Genomic DNA, 16,813 nt, shown 5'->3' on the forward strand with positions numbered 1-16,813 from the left:
AATGCAAATCAAAACCACAAATGCAAATCAAAATCACATCACTCAAAATGGCTATTACTAAAAAGTAAAAAAAAAAAATAACAGGTGCTGGTGAGGTTGCAGAGAAAAAGGAACATTTATACACTGTTGGTGGGAGTGTAAATTAGTCCAACTATTGTGGAAGACAGTGTGGCAATTCCTCAAAGACCTAGAGATAGAAATACCATTTGACTGAGCAATCCCATTACTGGGTATATAACCAAAGGAATATAAATCATTCTATTATAAAGACACATGCATATGTATCTTCATTTACAGCATTATTCACAATAGCAAAGACATAGAATCTACCTAAATGCCTATTAATAATAGTCTGGATAAAGAAAATGTGGTACATATATACTACGTAATACTATACAGCCATAAAAAGAATGAGATCATGTCCTTTGCAGGGACATGGATAGAGCCAGAGGCCATTATCCTTAGCAAACTAATGCAGGAACAGAAAATCAAACACTGCATGTTCTCACTTATAAGTGGGAACTAAATGAAGAGAACACATGGACAAACAGAAGGGAAAAACACACACTGGTGGCTATGGGAGGGTGAAGGTGGATGAGGGAGAGGATCAAGAAAACTAACTAATAGGTACTAGGCTTAATACCTGGGTGATAAAATGATCTATACAACAAACCCCCACGACACCACAAGTTTACCTATGTAACAAGCCTGCACATGCACCCTTGAACTTAAAATAGAAGTTTAAAAAATAGAGCTTTTCAGTGGCCAAAATTTCCTGTGTTGTTTTCCTTTTTAAAAAATCACTAGACCACACAAACAAACCTGTACAAAATTGTTTATAGTAGCTTTATTTGTAATAGCATCAAACTGAAAACAACAAAATGTTCCCCAATGGGTGAATGATTAGACTGTGGAACATCCATATGTTGGAATACTACTCAGCAATCAAAAGATCACACTTATTGATATAGATGACAATTTGGATAGAGTTCAAGGGAATTATGTAGAGTGAAAAAAACCCTGTCCCTAAAGGTTACACACTGTACTCTTTCATTTATATAACATCCTCAAAATGACAAAATTACAAAGATGGAAGACAGATTAGTGGTTGCCAAGAGTTAGAGTTGTTATATGGGGAGGGAGGTGGGTGCATCTATAAAGGGGTAGTAAGAAGGAGATCTTTGTGGTGAGGTCTGTATTGTTTATAGTGATAGTTACATGGAATTACACACGATAAAATGAAATAGAGCTATATACAGACAATGTACCAATGTCAGATTCCTGGTTTTCTTACTGTACTATAATTACACAAGATGTTACTATGGGGGAAATTGGGTGAAGGGTACATGGACCATTCTGTATTATCTTTGCAACTTTCTGTGAATCTATAATTATTTCAAATAAAAAGTAAGATATAAACAATCATTTGAGGGCTTTCGTCATTAGAGAAATTCTTATTGGATTCAATGGAGGCAGTTTCTTTGGGATCCTTACTTTAATGACATGCTAGAGAAAAATGAAAAGTAGGTGAGAGACTGAAGGCAGTAAGCCTTGCTGTGCAAATTTAGTGAGCCATATGAAATGTCAGAGAGTATATTGATTTTCACAAGACTAAAGGCCTTTAGAATAGAGGTTTCTAAAATAAATAATTCATTTATACAATGTCACCTAATGCATAGCTGTAGTTATAGGGTGACTCTTGATCATAGGGATGGAAAGGAAGTTGAGGCAGAAACTTCCAGATTCCCACAGTCCCTTCACATGGTTACAGAAAGGCCATAGTGAACTTCCTTCTCTCCTCTCCCCTCAGCTACAGTGCAACTTAGTTTCAGTTTAGTTTTTGATTTGGGAAACTTGAACCATCTCTAGGTAATTTCTAGTCCAGAGAACTTGTACTTGCACAATGTCCTTCTTCGGCAAAGTCCAAAGTTTGGCTGTAGCAAATTTGAATCCTTGTGGGGGTTCCCTTATTAGAGAACAAAGATTAAGAATGACTAGAAATCTTCCACATGTTGAAAAAGACAATTGAAATTAATTTCTTTGCAGAGGGGCAGAAATAAATTCTAAAGAGTTAATTTACATAAGGCCAGTGTCCAGGTAGCAGGAGGAAGTAACTAACACAGTGCATGCTTTTCTTCTTTTAGTTTTCATCCAGTCCTTCCATAAACCACTTCGGTCTGGGCCTCTATTTCCTTATATGCAATAACAGTTAATTGCGGTATCTCATGTGTTTTCTGGCATTATCTTAAATTTGGTTTCATATCTGTTCCTTTTGAGGTGAGAGTGGAACTGCCACGTGGAAATACTAAGGTTGTAGTAAGTACCTCAGCTCCGGAAGGAAGTCAGAACTAGAAATTTAGACATATAGAACTTGAGGGGCAGTATACAGTAATACTTTGGAGCCACATTTCTTGGGTCCGAACCCTGGTTCTCTAGCAAGTTATTTAACCTGTGTCTTAGTTTTTCAATTTGTGAAATGGAGATAAATGGGGATGAGAATAGTCTTAAAGGATTTTGGGAGGATTAGTCAACAAGCCCTGCTAAACATTGTTTACTATTGCTAGTATACTAGTGTTTTCCACTTTTCTCTCCCTGATAGTTTGTACATAACAGGTGCACAGATAAATATCTGCGACATGCCTCTAATCCCAAGAAATCGTTTGCCTTGGTTGACCCGCTAAATAATATTAAGAGCCTTTCTCTTCAAAGAGAGCAGCAAATTACTTTTCATTAATATCATCAACATAATAATAGTCTTAGTTGAGAGATTCAGCGTGGCAGCATTTCACACAATCGAGCTTCCTTATTGATCACGTCATAAAAGCACTTCTATTTCGTAGGGACTCAGTTCACGTCATACACCCATCCGAAGCTCCTTTTTCGTTAGTCTCCTTCTCCTAAGTAGGCTTATCTGTCTCCTGGTATCAGGAAAGCACTAACTTTTCCTTTGGATTGTTAGGGTAACAAAGTGACTTTCAAATTCAGGGTTCTGGCTCCGTCTGCAGCTCGGGGAGGAGGAAATGGGGCGGGACGCCTTCGGATTCCTGGGCAGGGCTTGAGTGGCGTACCTCGAGGCGCCGGCGACGCTGGCGTGTGACGTTACTGCCTGACGCAGGCGCAGTGCCGCCCGGCCGCTGTTGGGACCCCTCCCCTCCTCCTCCGCCTCCCCTCCTCCTCCGCCCCCTTGGGTGTCGGTGGCTGCGGTCAGGGTCTGGACCGGGGCGGCGGGCCCGGGCGGCGGGGCTAGAGGGTGTGGGCACCGGCAGAGCTTCATAGACTGCATCCGGCTCGGTGCTGCTGCTGCCGCCGCCCCTGCCGCCGCCCAAGGCCCCTGGCGTTCCCCGCAGAGAGGCCAGAGGGATTTCGGGCTGCAGTGGCACACGCCCAGGTGAGGGGATGGGCCGGGCCAGGCGGGATTGAAGTCGTCAGCCCCTTTTTCCAGTGTCTCTGGAACTCAACCTGGTTGGAGTCCGAGAGCTTTGGCTTCGTCGTGGCTGCCTGCTGCGGCGGCGACTCTGTCATATTACTTTGCCATCCTTACCTGCAGCGCTGGCACCTATAGACCGGGGGTTGGAGGTCAGTGGGAAAGTCTGGAAGGGCCATGACAGTCGGATGGCTGGGGACTTGGATGCAGGAGCGGTTCCTGTGGGTGATGGTAAGGTGCTCCACTTGCTGGTGTGTGGACTCGGCGGGAAGGACCAGGACCGTGCACCCGCAGGCTCGGACTTCAGCCTTGCTAGCTGCACTGGGTTGTGGTAGACCCCAGGCTGCTTAATATAGGGTCGGTTGACCGAGGGTGGGAAAACCTTGGAACAACCCCCGCTTTCTTCTCCAGGATTGATGTGTTTTGTATTCTGAATTGGTGCTTGCTGCACTGCACCCTGGAAGAGTACGTTTCAGCAGAATTTCCTATTGGTCAAAGGAAGGTGAAGAGAAGTTGATTTTCCTTCCGGAGAGTATTTGTTGTTGTCGTTTTTTTACCTTCCTCTTGGCCTTAGTGTTGACGTTTGTTAAAGGTAAAAGTTCATGTAAATTTCCTCTTTAAGGGAATCATGGACTTTGTAACAGTCTAAGCGCCTGTAAGTTTCAACCAGTTTAGTGGTTGCTGCTTTCACCCTGTGCATAGCAATGAAGTTGTTTTATTCCAAGTTAAATATACAAAGTATAAAAATAGATGAATACCCAGAATACTTTGTTTTGTAACTCTTGAGTGTTACATATAATTATGTGCATATATTATCACCTTTAATCGTAACAATCCTATAATGTAAAGTCTACTATTCCCATTTTCTAGATGAAAGAACAGAATAGACCTACAAAGTAACATGTTCAAAGTCAGAGCTGTGACTGAAACCAGGTAATCGGATTCGTTTGCAGTCAGTCCCTTAGTCAGTATGCCATACCAACTCCCAAACACCCTGTGATTTTGCAAGATTTTCATTTGATAAAAAGTATGCCAGGAAGGACATTATGGCACTGTTTCTGCCAGCAAGGACCCAACAGTTTGAGAGAAACTTTTTCAATGTCACATTTTGAGTATGTTTTAAACATAGGATTTGATCTCTAGGAAGTTTGGATTACTAAACTCATGCTCTTAAGTACAGTGGTTTTGGGACCTTTGGAAGGCTTTAATTTGGAAGTTGTAGTCTTATTTTGTACTTAGGCGTATTTCTTGTTTGGAAACTTTAAACAAGGAAACGTAATATTGGACTAAAAGAGTTTCCTCCTGTTTGTGCATGATTAAGTAACCAAATCATATAATCAGAAATAGTTATGCTGCCCATAAAACCAGAATACCTTGTATAATTGGTTAAAATGTCATTCTTTTCAGGTTTAAGATGAAACACTGCAGAAAGGCCTTCTGAAGAAAAGGAGAAGGAAAAACAGAACGTTGCAAACTCTGGAAAAAAAACGTGGGTAAGTATTTTGGCTAAGTTTTAAAAGGTCAAATTTTCAGTTAAAGCTCAGAGAAAATCTTCTGACTTTCTTTTTTTTTTTTTTTTGAGACGGAGTCTCGCTCTCTCTGTCGCCCAGGCTGGAGTGCAGTGGCGCCATCTCGGCTCACTGCAAGCTCCGCCTCCCGGGTTCATGCCATTCTTCTGCCTCAGCCTCCCAAGTAGCTAGGTCTTCTGACTTTCTGCTTCATTTGTGGTTTAATCTGCCTGTATTGCTGGGGAATGGGGGTGGGGTGGTGGTGATATGTAATGTAACCTGTTAATAATTTTACTTGACTTTTGAGCTATTGATACCTGATTGACAATTAAGTCATGTGCTCAACCTGTGCATTGGCAGGAGAAAGCAAGGAAATCCTTTGCTTCACAGGTGTCAAAATTCTGTTCTCTCTTTGGCCTGCTCTTCAATCTGCCTATGTTTGTAAAGTGTTTTTAATAAGAAGTTGAGAAAATGAAGAAAAGTGGTTGACTTTTGGTTTGTTTTTCATAGAATATTGTGTATGGCTGAAAAGTATATTTTTTTTTATGAGTTCTACAGAGAATAATAGAAGACATGATCAGAGGTGATTAAGAAGCATTGTAATTCATTTCATAACTAGCTATTGAGTATCATGTGTCACACATCCAGGCTTCTGGTAATAGAGTAATGGTCTTCATGGCCCTGGAGAGCACTACAGTAGTGCATTTTCTCTTAGAAGGTAACATTTTTGTGAACTGATATATTTTCTTTATTTGATAAGCAAGTATGTTTTTGGTTTATGTAGAAGAGTAGGAAGTGAGCATTACTCATATAGTAAGTGTATTTATAATAAAAAATTTCATATTATTTTAGTTGGTAAAGCAGGATTCTGTATGAGTGCTGCCTTAATGTACAGTGGGAAACTAGTGTTTTTTTTTTTGTTTGTTTGTTTTTTGAGACACAATTTCACTCCGCCTCCCAGGCTGGAGTGCAGTGGTGCAATCTCTTCTCACTGCAACCTGTGCCTCCTGGGTTCAAGTAATTCTCATGCCTCAAGCTCCTGAGTAGCCAGGATTACAGGCATATGCCACACCGCCTGGCCAATTTTTGTATTTTTAGTAGAGACAGGGTTTCACCATGTTGTCCAGGCTTGTCTCGAACTCCTGACCTCAAGTGATCCACCCACCTCGGCTTCCCTAAGTGGTGGGTTTACAGGTGTGAGCCACTGTGCCTGGTGAAACTAGGATTTTTGTAGACTTTATTTTAGCATACTGTATTTCATATTAAAGATAGTGACAGAATTTTTAATTTTTGTGGGAACTTAGCAAAATTAATTTTTTAATTTGAGAAAAATTTGAGGAACTTATATAGAAGATACATGGTCAGATAGGGAACTGTTTAGGTGATGAATTGGAGGGAGGTGAGCTTTGAAAACTGGTGACCAGTTAGAGGCTATTATAATTATCCAGGTGGGAAATGAGAACTACAGTGCAAATTGGAATTAAGAAATGGAGATGGATTTAATAGATGTAAAGGAGGTAGATGGATAGGATTTAGTGGGTATGAGGGAAAATGAAGTCAGGTGATTTCTAGCCACTATCATCTTTATGCATATATTAATGTTTAATAAATACTTTTGGGATGCTTAGAATGAATTCTCTGGTTTGGGAAACTGAGTAGATTCTGGGGCCCTTTACTGAGGTAGGACGTATAGGAAGAGCAGTAGATTGGGGAACATGATTGGAGGAGATGAGTTCCGTTTGATCCATTAAATCTGAGGCATCTGTGACTTCTAAGAAATGTCATTAGGCAGTTGTATATATGGATCTGAGTTAAGCAGAATACCCAGCTTGAGATGTAAATTTTGGAGTCACAATTTAAAGATAGTTAAAAGCAATGGCAATGGATGAAATCACTCATGGGAAAATGTAGAGTGAAACTAGAAGAGAAATGAGGATGGAGAACAACAGCATTTAAGGGTGAGGCTGAAGAAAAATATACCTCAAAGGAGTGGACAGGGAAGTAAGATTGGGCAAGGGAGTCACAAAAGTCAGTGGAAGAACCAAGTTTAGAGAAAAGGAATGAATATTAGACATCTATAGACATCAAATAAGATGAGGACAACTAAAGTATCCATTGGACATATCACTTAAGAAATTGTTGATGACCTGAGCAAGAGCAGTTTTACAAGTGAAGCGAATTCACACTGGGTAAGGAATATGAATGTTGAAATAGCTAATGTCATTTACTATTTCAGAAAGTTTAGTTGTAAATGGAGTAGAAAAGGATATAGCTAAAGCTATGAGTTTGAGAGAACGTTTTTGTTTTTTAAAGTAGAAGGGATATAAGCACACGTTTATTTGCTGAAGATAAAGAGTCATCAGAAAGAAAATCGGAAGATAAAGGAATGAGGCAAAATAATTGGTGAAGCAAAGTCCCTAAACAAACTGGAAAGGATGTAATGCAAGGGTTCAGGTCAAGGGTACTTTAGATAGACTTCTACTGAGACAGGAAGGAAGGGAAGGAAGGAGGTGATGATGATTATGTATACAGATAAATTTGTAGGAGGCAGGGTAAAGGGTTACTCTACAAAGTTTATGCAGGAGACTCGGACTTATCGTAGAAAGAGAAAAGAGTTCACTCTTGTTATCAGTAGCCTTCTTGGTGTGGCATTGCTGACTCCTGATCTTTTGGTAGGAAGGAGGAGGAGAGGGAGGTGGTTTAGCTTAAGATGACATATATGAATCATCAAGTTAGAGATACCTTGAAGATCTCTTGCAAAATTACCCTTCTCATACTTTGTATTAGTATCTGTGGCTAAATAACAAATTGTCCCAGAACTTAGGGGTTTAAACTGATAAACATTTATTATCTCAATTTCTGTGGATCAAAAATTTGGGAATTACTAAACTGGGTGCTTCTGGCTCAGGGTCTTTGAGGAGGATGCAGCAAAGATGTAGGCTGGGACTTCAGTTATCTAGGGTAGTGGTTCTCAACCTTTTTGGCACTAGGGACCAGTTTCGTAGAAGACAATTTTTCCATGCACCCGATGGGTGGGGTTGATGGGGGGATGGTTTCAGGATGAAGCTCTTCCACCTCAGATCATCAGGCATTAAATTCTCTTAAGGCGTGCACAACCTAAATCCCTCGCAGGTGCAGTTCACAGCTGGGTTTGCACCCCTATGAGAATAATGCCACCCGCTGATCTGACAGGAGGCAGAGCTCAGGTGGTAATCCTCACTCACCTCCGGCTGTGTGGTCTAGTTGCTACCAGGCCACAGACTAGTAGCAGTCTATGGCTTGGGGGTTGGGGACCCCGATCTAGGGGCTCAACTGGGGCTGGAGGGTTTAATTCCATGATGGCTCACTAGTTTAGCTGCTGGATGGAGGCCAACAGCTTTTTTTGTCATAGTCACATAAAAGTTTAATTTCAGTTATAGTAATTTTCTTGGTTCACAGGAATTGGCTATTGTGTGGATCCATTTGGCTCTCTCCCTAGCAACACTCTAATTAAAAAAATATTTTCTTTGAACTTGATCTGATGAGAGTGTTGGTAAACACATGTGACCATTTTCCCCGTCCCTGTCTCCCAAGTCCCTGTTTTTTTGGGTGGGTGGTTTGAGTATGTATCAGGTGAGGGTTCCTGACCCAAGTGGCTTAAGACTGGAAGATATAAGAAAAGCCTAAATGCTACATAGGAAAAAAGAAATAGTTTTATTTCAAAAAATCCTTTAGAATTTTTCTTTGTTGATGCTAGCATTTTAGTGTTAGTGTTTTAAAATATTTTAAATACACATGGAAGTGAGAAATTGAATTGTTGATTAAAAGAAACTTACAGAATATGTTTGTCAGCCAATATGAAAAAAGCATAAATGAAGCCCTATAACTAATTAATTTATGGTATGGGGACTAACCCTTTCAATTCATGGTAATTTCTATTGATCTCTTTGTATCGCTCAACCATATTAAGGAGTATGCTGAAGGTAGTAATTACCACTAAAGTATTACTATTAAAAGTAGATAATAAAAGTCATGATTTCTTCTAGATTTGGAGAGATTGTAGTTAGCTGTCTCTATCCTCTTAGTTGATACGTTTTCTACAGCTTTTTAAGTTTTTGAGGCCAGGCACAGTGGCTCATGCCTGTAATACCAGCACTTTGGGAGGCTGAGGCGGGCGGATTACAGGGTCAACAGATCGAGACCATCCTGGCTAACACGGTGAAACCCTGTCTTTACTAAAAATATGAAAACAAAATTAGCCGGGTGTGGTGGTGGGCACCTGTAGTCCCAGCTACTCGGGAGGCTGAGGCAGGAGAATGGCATGAACCCGGGAGGAGGGGCTTGCACTGAGCCGAGATTGTGCCACTGTACTCCAGACTGGGTGACACAGCGAGACTGGAAAAAAAAAAAAAGTTTTTGAAAAAATTATTTTGATAAGTATTTAGGTGAACTAGCATAAATTTCTGACTATGGAGGTGAGGTTTGGTAAAATACAGCATTTTTGGTTGGATGATATGACTTCTTAGATGTTGGGAGTTCTTCCATATATAAACATGAAGAATCATTTTTGTAGCATAGATTATGATATTAAAAATTATGTTTGTTTCGTTTGCTGATTTATAGTGTTTGGATCATCAGTCGCCATACCTGAATATTTATTTTGCCTGGTATTTGATTTGCTTCTAAGAATCATGCTAACTAGTACTTGTGGAACTATGTTATTAATATTGGTACTTTATTGATTGTTATTTGTGGCAACTAATTTCTTTTTGTTATAAATATAAATTCTGTTATTAAATGTTTTTCGGCTGGGCACAGTGGCTCATGCCTGTAATCCCAGCACGTTGGGAGGCTGAGGCAGGTGGATCACCAGGTCAGGAGATCAAGACCATCCTGGCTAACACAGTGAAACCCTGTCTCTACTAAAAATACAAAAAATTAGCCGGACATGGTGGTGGGTGCCTGTGGTCCCAGCCACTCGGGAGAGTGAGGCAGGAGAATTGCTTGGACCCAGGAGGCGGAGGTTGCAGTGAGCCAGATCGTGCCACTGCACTCCAGCCTAGGCGACAGAGAGAGACTACGTCTCTAAAAAAGAAAGAAAAAACAATTTTTTTTTTACTTATTGTAAGGAATGAAATACATTTTAATCGTTTACTGCCGTGCACTTTATTGTTTTTTAGCTTTCACTTTTTTTGTTGAATTGATTTTTTTCTTTAAGAATATTAATAAAAGTAGCTTAGCTACTACTGCTATAATATTTTTTGTCAAGTGCTGTGCAATGAATTTTATGTTTGCTTTATGTTTTTAATACCTTCAGCATCTCTTCAAGGAAGAGATGACCATCCTACTATTGGAAACAGGCTCAAAGAGATTCAGTAGCTTGCTCACAGCTAACAAAAGTATAAAAGGGATGAAGCCAGCTTTCCATTTCAAACCTGGTTTTAAAGCCTACTCTATTTCTAAGATAACAGACAATTTCTATCATTTCTGATTGAATGTTATTTTACCACATAATTCTGTTGGGCTTCAGAACTAGTTAACAGGTGAAATTGTGTTGTGTATTGAATCCTGGGACTGAAAAGGACCTGGAGTGACCCTTCCTAGGTAGTAAGGATTATACCTAATCTATTTTACCTAAGAGGATAATTGTTTATTTTGTCTGCATTTGAATAAACAGAATAGGACATTATATAATTTCGATTTATGTGCACAAAGATGCTGACCTTGCCCAGAATTGTTAAGGAGGCTAAGTTTGCATTTGTTGCCCATCTCGTTTTGAAGATTTTCCCCATCTTTAGGAATCTTAGGCTTTTTGGGATATTCATACGTCCTGCTTCTGAATGAGAAAAGCACTCTAATGAATCAATTTACACTAATGCCACATGGTAATCATGAATGGTAGGTATTATTGAAATCCCATTAAGATATCTTTGCATTCGTAAAAGTATTGGTTAGCATTCTATTTAAGTAAATGGATGGTGTAATTTTAGGCCTTGTTGTATCATGATGGGAACAATTTTTAAGCAGAGAGGGCCCTACAAATCACTGTACATGTAATGGGTAATGCCAACCTTTTTATACATTCCAATACTATCTTAAATGTATAAAGTTTACATAATTATTTTAAGTGAGATATTCAATTGCCGTAGACCCATATTTTGTATACTTTATCTGTGTAGCATCATAAAGTTGGAAGGAACTTGACAAAGTCATTAGTTCCAGGCCATCTACCTGAGGCTTGGTTAGTGCTTTGATCATTTTTGTCACTTTAGAAATAGTTTACATGAATTAAACACTCCTTGAAACTTTATTTTGAATAAAAATGTTGTATGATCTGATTTGTATTTTACTTTTGTTTTGGGATCTCCTTAGGCCATGGGAAAGATAAACAATCTATTCAGGCAGGTCTTTTGTTTTGGTATCTACTGAGCTATTTGGATCAATGACTTGGTGTTTTAATTGTTAAGGAGGAGATAAATGTCTTTAAACTTGGTAACCCTACACAAATTATCTAAAGATAATTTGTTACATATGTGCAGAAACCAGTTAAAAGTTTTCAAGTTAAGCGTTTGCTCTGCAACATTTAATATTGATCAGTAAATGTAGAAAGCAATATAGAAATGTGATTGTACAGAGTACATAATTCACAGAATTTCTTGTATACAGTAATGGTGCTATGTGCTAACAGGTACTTAATCTTGGTGATGAAGAGAGTGTATGTTGGTGGAGTTCAAAGGAGAGCTCTAAAGTTGGTTTATTTTCTAACCCTTAAAAAACTATGATTAAATCCAGAAGACTTTAATATAATGGTCTGAAGATTTGTGAATAGCTTAGGTCCAAAGATTGTGATTTCATTGTTGCATGAGGGATTTGGGTATGATTAAATTTTTTTTTTTCCATTTTTGTTCTCTTTGGAATTGGGTTGTTAAAATATTGAATATTCTGTTTCTTTACTTTTTTTTGGCAGGCCGGTTGTAGGGGGTGGGCAAGAAATACTGTATTGAGATCTCTTCTTAGCTCTAGCAAATGAGAACCAGTTTTTCTTTTTTCTTTTCTTTTTTTTTGAGACAGGGTCTTGCTCTATCACCCAGGCTGTTATGCAGTGGCGCAATCATAGCTCACTGTAGCCTTGACCTTCCAGGCTTAAGTGCCCTTCCCATCTCAGCCTCTCCAGTAGGTGGAACTACAGGTGCTTGCCACCACACCCAGCTAATTTTTATATTTTTTTGTAGAGACGGGGTTTCACCATGTTACCCAGGCTGGTCTCCTGGGCTCAAGTGATCCACCCACTTCAGCCTCCCAAAGTGCTGGGATTACACGCGTAAGCCACAACACCCAACCAGAGAACCAAATTTTCTTGAGGGTATGAAAGATCATTTAGGAGTGTCTTTGGCCCTGAATACATTGGAAATACTTTCCTGTCTTTGATAATAGCTCATAATGATGTATTTTTTATAACGATGCATTTATTTCATTCATTTATGAAGCAAATATTTATTGAAAGACTGTTCAGTGCCAGGAACTTTGTTGGGTATTGGATACCCAAATGAGTTCTGCTCATCCTTAAGGAGCAGCCATTAGTGGGGGAGGTAAATTTCTAAATCGATAATTACAATACAATGTGATAAGTACTAAGAGACAGGTAGTCATTCAGGCAGCATTTATTTAGAATTTTTTATATTGTTAGACATTCTACTAAAGATTATGAATATTCTAAATCTTACACTTTTAATACTCAGAATTTCTGAGTTGTGTGGTAGAATTTTTAAGCCCAATAAATATTTATTGAATGGATAAGCACAAACATATAAAAAAGGTTATATTACACTTTCTGTGTTGCTCCAAATAATTAAAATCAAATATACTTTGCCATGACAGTGCCAGGGTAAGCTGTGGCTCTTCACAGCTAGGTCTTCTCAAGTGGTAAGTAATGTTATATGTACATATTCAAGCTTAAGCTTGATAAAGGAAACCTTATTTCACACAATTCTGTTCAACTTATGGGATATTTGTTTTAGAGGAGCCATGAAGCCCTGGAAGAGGATTAACCAGTGCACTGAGCTTTCTTGAGTATCTGTGGGCAGGTTCACAGATGGGAATTGGGAACATTGTAATCAACCAGTTCTTTCCAACTCTCCTTGAGTTAATCAAATCTTGCTGCGATGGGATGGAGTTGGGGGATTTGGGTCAAGCTGTGGTGACGAAAGTTCTCACATCCATAATTCCTTTCAGCTGTCACCCTAGGGTCATCATTCTGCTAGCTGTTATTCCACAAATTAAATCTTAAGAAAAATAGAAGGGGAAAAGGGACAGTAGAAGGTAGTGGGGTTATAACAACAACAACAACAACAAAAAACTGGGAGTAATAAGAAGAAAAGGATGAAATAAAATGTTTTAAATAAATACGAACTTGACTCATACTTTAAAAATATGTGGAAGCAATCAGAGTCTGTCATTTTTTTCTCTACAGAATCTCCTTGCATTTGGGCTCATTCTTTCGTCTGTTCTTCCTGTTCTGATAAAAGAAATGTTCCTCTTTCTGTCAAAAGCTAGTTCCTGCACATATGTATGCTCTGGATTGAGATTTTAAAAATCTTGTATATTAACTATTGTGTGCTTTCAATCATTTGGTTTCATGGTTTCTTCTAAAGCACGCAGTCATGTTTCTTGTAAAGAAAATTGTCCTTAGATTTGATAGGCCTAGTTATAAATAATAATAACACAGTGCCTTGTTTTGGGTTTCCCCAGAAACAAACCTGGGATAAAGATTCAAGGGAATATAGTTTATTGGGAAATGATCATAGGAAACACTGGTAGGAGTGGGGAAGGAAGAAAAGAAAGGGATAGAAGTGAATAAAGGGCATTATTCTGGCAGTTACCAGTGTGGGCACCTGGAGCTCACTCACACTGGGGACTCTCAGACATCAAATAAACTACCCTTGGAGTTGTCCCAAACCAAGAGCAAGGACAATTTGAGTGTTAAATCCACCAACTTCCTAGCCATAATTGACATTAACCCTCTGACATTTCTAGTTTGTCCCTGGAGTGCAAGCTGAGTGTGTCCTTGCAGTAAGAAAGCAGCCCTCAGCAGGGTGTCACAGGTGTTCATAATGAGCAGGTTTCCTGTGTAGAGGTGAGTGCCAACAGTATATGGGCAAGACACCAATAGCATTGGCCGCCAATAGCAAACATATATACAATTCAGTATCTATGATGTACCAGAAGTTCTAAATGCTTTACATATATCAACTTACCAGTTTTCACACTATAACTCTATGAGATAGGTACTGTTGGTGTCTTCAGTTTACACACGAGGAGACAGAGTACAGAGAGGTTAGGTATTTTGCCCACAATCACACAGCTATTAATTTCAGAACTGACATTTGAACCCAGGTGAAGCATAGCATAGAGTCTGCTTTTAATCCATATAGTGATCTGCTTCTAGAACAATGTAGTCTGAAGCAGCATCTTTTGATTCTACTGTTGTTCCATAATAACTGCCTTCTCTTTCTCACTTTCCCTCATCTCTTTTGTTTTAGTGTTCTGTATCCACTTCCTTATTTGTAGCTGTCTCCTCCCCTCCCTGCAATTCTAGAACATTGTAGGCACTCCTCTTTCCATTTTACACTCAAGGCTATCATATCAAATAATTCTTATTAAGGTATTAACTGATATTTCTGAGTTTATGTGAAGGCCTCTGAGTTTGATATTGCTTAGTGAGTATCTGCATTTTAATTACAGAATACAAATATTTGAGAACCATAGAAAGATGTGATTATAGAGTTACAGATGACTAGGTTAGAATTTTGGAATTGGGAGATACCTATACCTTGGCCATGGTTATAAGGAGAGGCCAAGAAATGTGTGCTTAGGCAAAAAAAAAAGCTGTTTTCCCAACTACAGCATCCTGTTCTCCAACCATCACTTTGTCTTTTTCTTTTTAAATTATGGAAATATTACATGACAGTTGTAAAACAAACAATATGTGAGTGCCCAAAATAAAGTGAAAGTCTGGTTTTGCTGCTGCTTCTCCTTCCCCCAGAATCTCTTCCCGCTGATTAGATTAGATTCAAGCTATATGCATCTTTGGCAGGAATATCACAGAAGTGAGACTGTGTTCTTCTATTAAGAGGCTCACAGTTTTGACTTATCCTATTGCTGCTGGTATTTACATTGATCACTTAACTTGCCTTTCTCCAAGTTCCTCTTTTCCCCTTTGTCATTAATAAGTATTTTTTTTTGGGATGGCGGAAGAGTTATTTTGATGTGACTATATTGTTAACCATCAACATTTGATTATATTGCTATGGACTCAGATACCTGTTTTTTTTTTGTTTTTAAGACGAAGTCTCACTTTGTCACCCAGGCTAGAGTGCAGTGGCACTATCTCGGCTCACTGCAAGCTCTGCTTCCTGGGTTCACGCCATTCTCCTGCCTCAGCCTGCAGAGTAGCTGGGACTACAGGGTCCTGCCACCACGCCCGGCTAATTTTTTGTATTTTTAGTAGAGACAGGGTTTCACCATGTTAGCCAGGATGGTCTCCATCTCCTGACCTCGTGATCCGCCCACCTTGGCCTCCCGAAGTGCTGGGATTACAGGCGTGAGCCACTGCGCCCGGCCTCAGATACCTGTTTTATTAAATGGGTAGTAATCCATTACTATCATTTATTTTTATGTTAGTCTGTCCCAGGTTTTTCCAGTGGGAGCCTCTTTAAGCTGGCTTCTGTGTCCTTTTGACATGTTTGTATCATTCTTTGGGTACTTCTTTCCTTTCTGGAAAACAAGGCTTATCTTTACTTTCTGTCCCTTAGTTGTGGAGTCAGCCACTTTTGCAAGGGACCCTGTTTCCTCTCAGTAGAAAATGGCTTTTAGAAACAAAGTTTTCTGCTCCTTTTTATTGAGGTGGTGTTGCTCTCAGGACCTGTTAGTGAACACATGCATGCACATATATAGTACATAAATACATTTACAGCTATATTTATTTCTGTATCCATTTGTGTTGAAAACCATAGCTCGAGTTCTTATCTACCATTTTAGGTTTCATTCTAATTTTCTTCCTTTATATATCTCCAACAGTGAGACATTGTAATAATGGCCCCCATTATCCTTAATATATTTATTTACTTCATCTCCCAGGTGTGTCTTCCTTATCCTACTTCTGGTCCAACATACTTTTCAGCTTGTTCTCTTGCATGGAAACCCTACTTAGCTCTTTTGGATCTGTGACCTTTCTCTTGGGCTCTGACACCCTATGCCCGTCAGCCTTCCTGAGTAGATGCTTTTTTCTCTCTGCTCAGGCTCTCACTCCTCTCAGCCTCTGAAACCTTAAGCTGGGTGCTTCTCCTGTGCCGCCTCCTGCCCCTACTGGCCATGGATGTTCTTCTCCTTCCACTCAGGCTCCAGCATCCTATGCCTGACTTCTTTCCTACAAGTGTATGCTCCTCATCTCACTCTGTTTTTGACACCCTTAGGTGCTGCCACTACTCCACAAGCCTGTCCATCATGCCATTGGATACTTAATTTATTCATATCAGGCTCTGACATCCTGCTCTAGGCCGCTGAGACTCCTGTCTCTCTCTTCCCCATGTGCAGGTGCATGCTTTACTCTGCTTCACCTTGCAACTTTTAGATTGAACTGTCATGAAGGGTAGCGGAAGAGGAAACAACCAATTTGTATTTTGTTCCACCATTTGCTCCATGAAGATTTTGCAATAGATTACCATATCCGTCTCCAGTCTCTCACTATTAAGGAATTGGCGATATATTACTTCATGTGGCTGAACATATAACAACATTTTCGTTTGGATTCTGTGTCTAGTGTTGCCTTACTTTCTTTATGCCAGAATATCTACTTCTTACTTTAGGGGCTTTATTCAATCTTAGCCTTTATTTCTGTACTTGC

General features: G+C 39.5%; 1 protein-coding gene across 1 annotated transcript in view; it reads left to right on the forward strand.

Moving 5' to 3' along the window:
- The first annotated feature begins 910 nt into the window (after window positions 1–910).
- Window positions 911–16,813, forward strand: part of BLTP1 (bridge-like lipid transfer protein family member 1) — a 233,207-nt gene continuing 217,304 nt past the window's right edge. The window contains 2 exon segments of the mRNA XM_017852605.1: window positions 911–3,388; window positions 4,832–4,917. The gene's annotated coding sequence lies outside the window, so the exon portion shown is untranslated.

The sequence above is a fragment of the Rhinopithecus bieti genome, unplaced genomic scaffold (assembly GCF_001698545.2).
Source record: "Rhinopithecus bieti isolate Rb0 unplaced genomic scaffold, ASM169854v2 scaffold_33326, whole genome shotgun sequence".
Taxonomy (NCBI): Eukaryota; Metazoa; Chordata; class Mammalia; order Primates; family Cercopithecidae; genus Rhinopithecus; species Rhinopithecus bieti.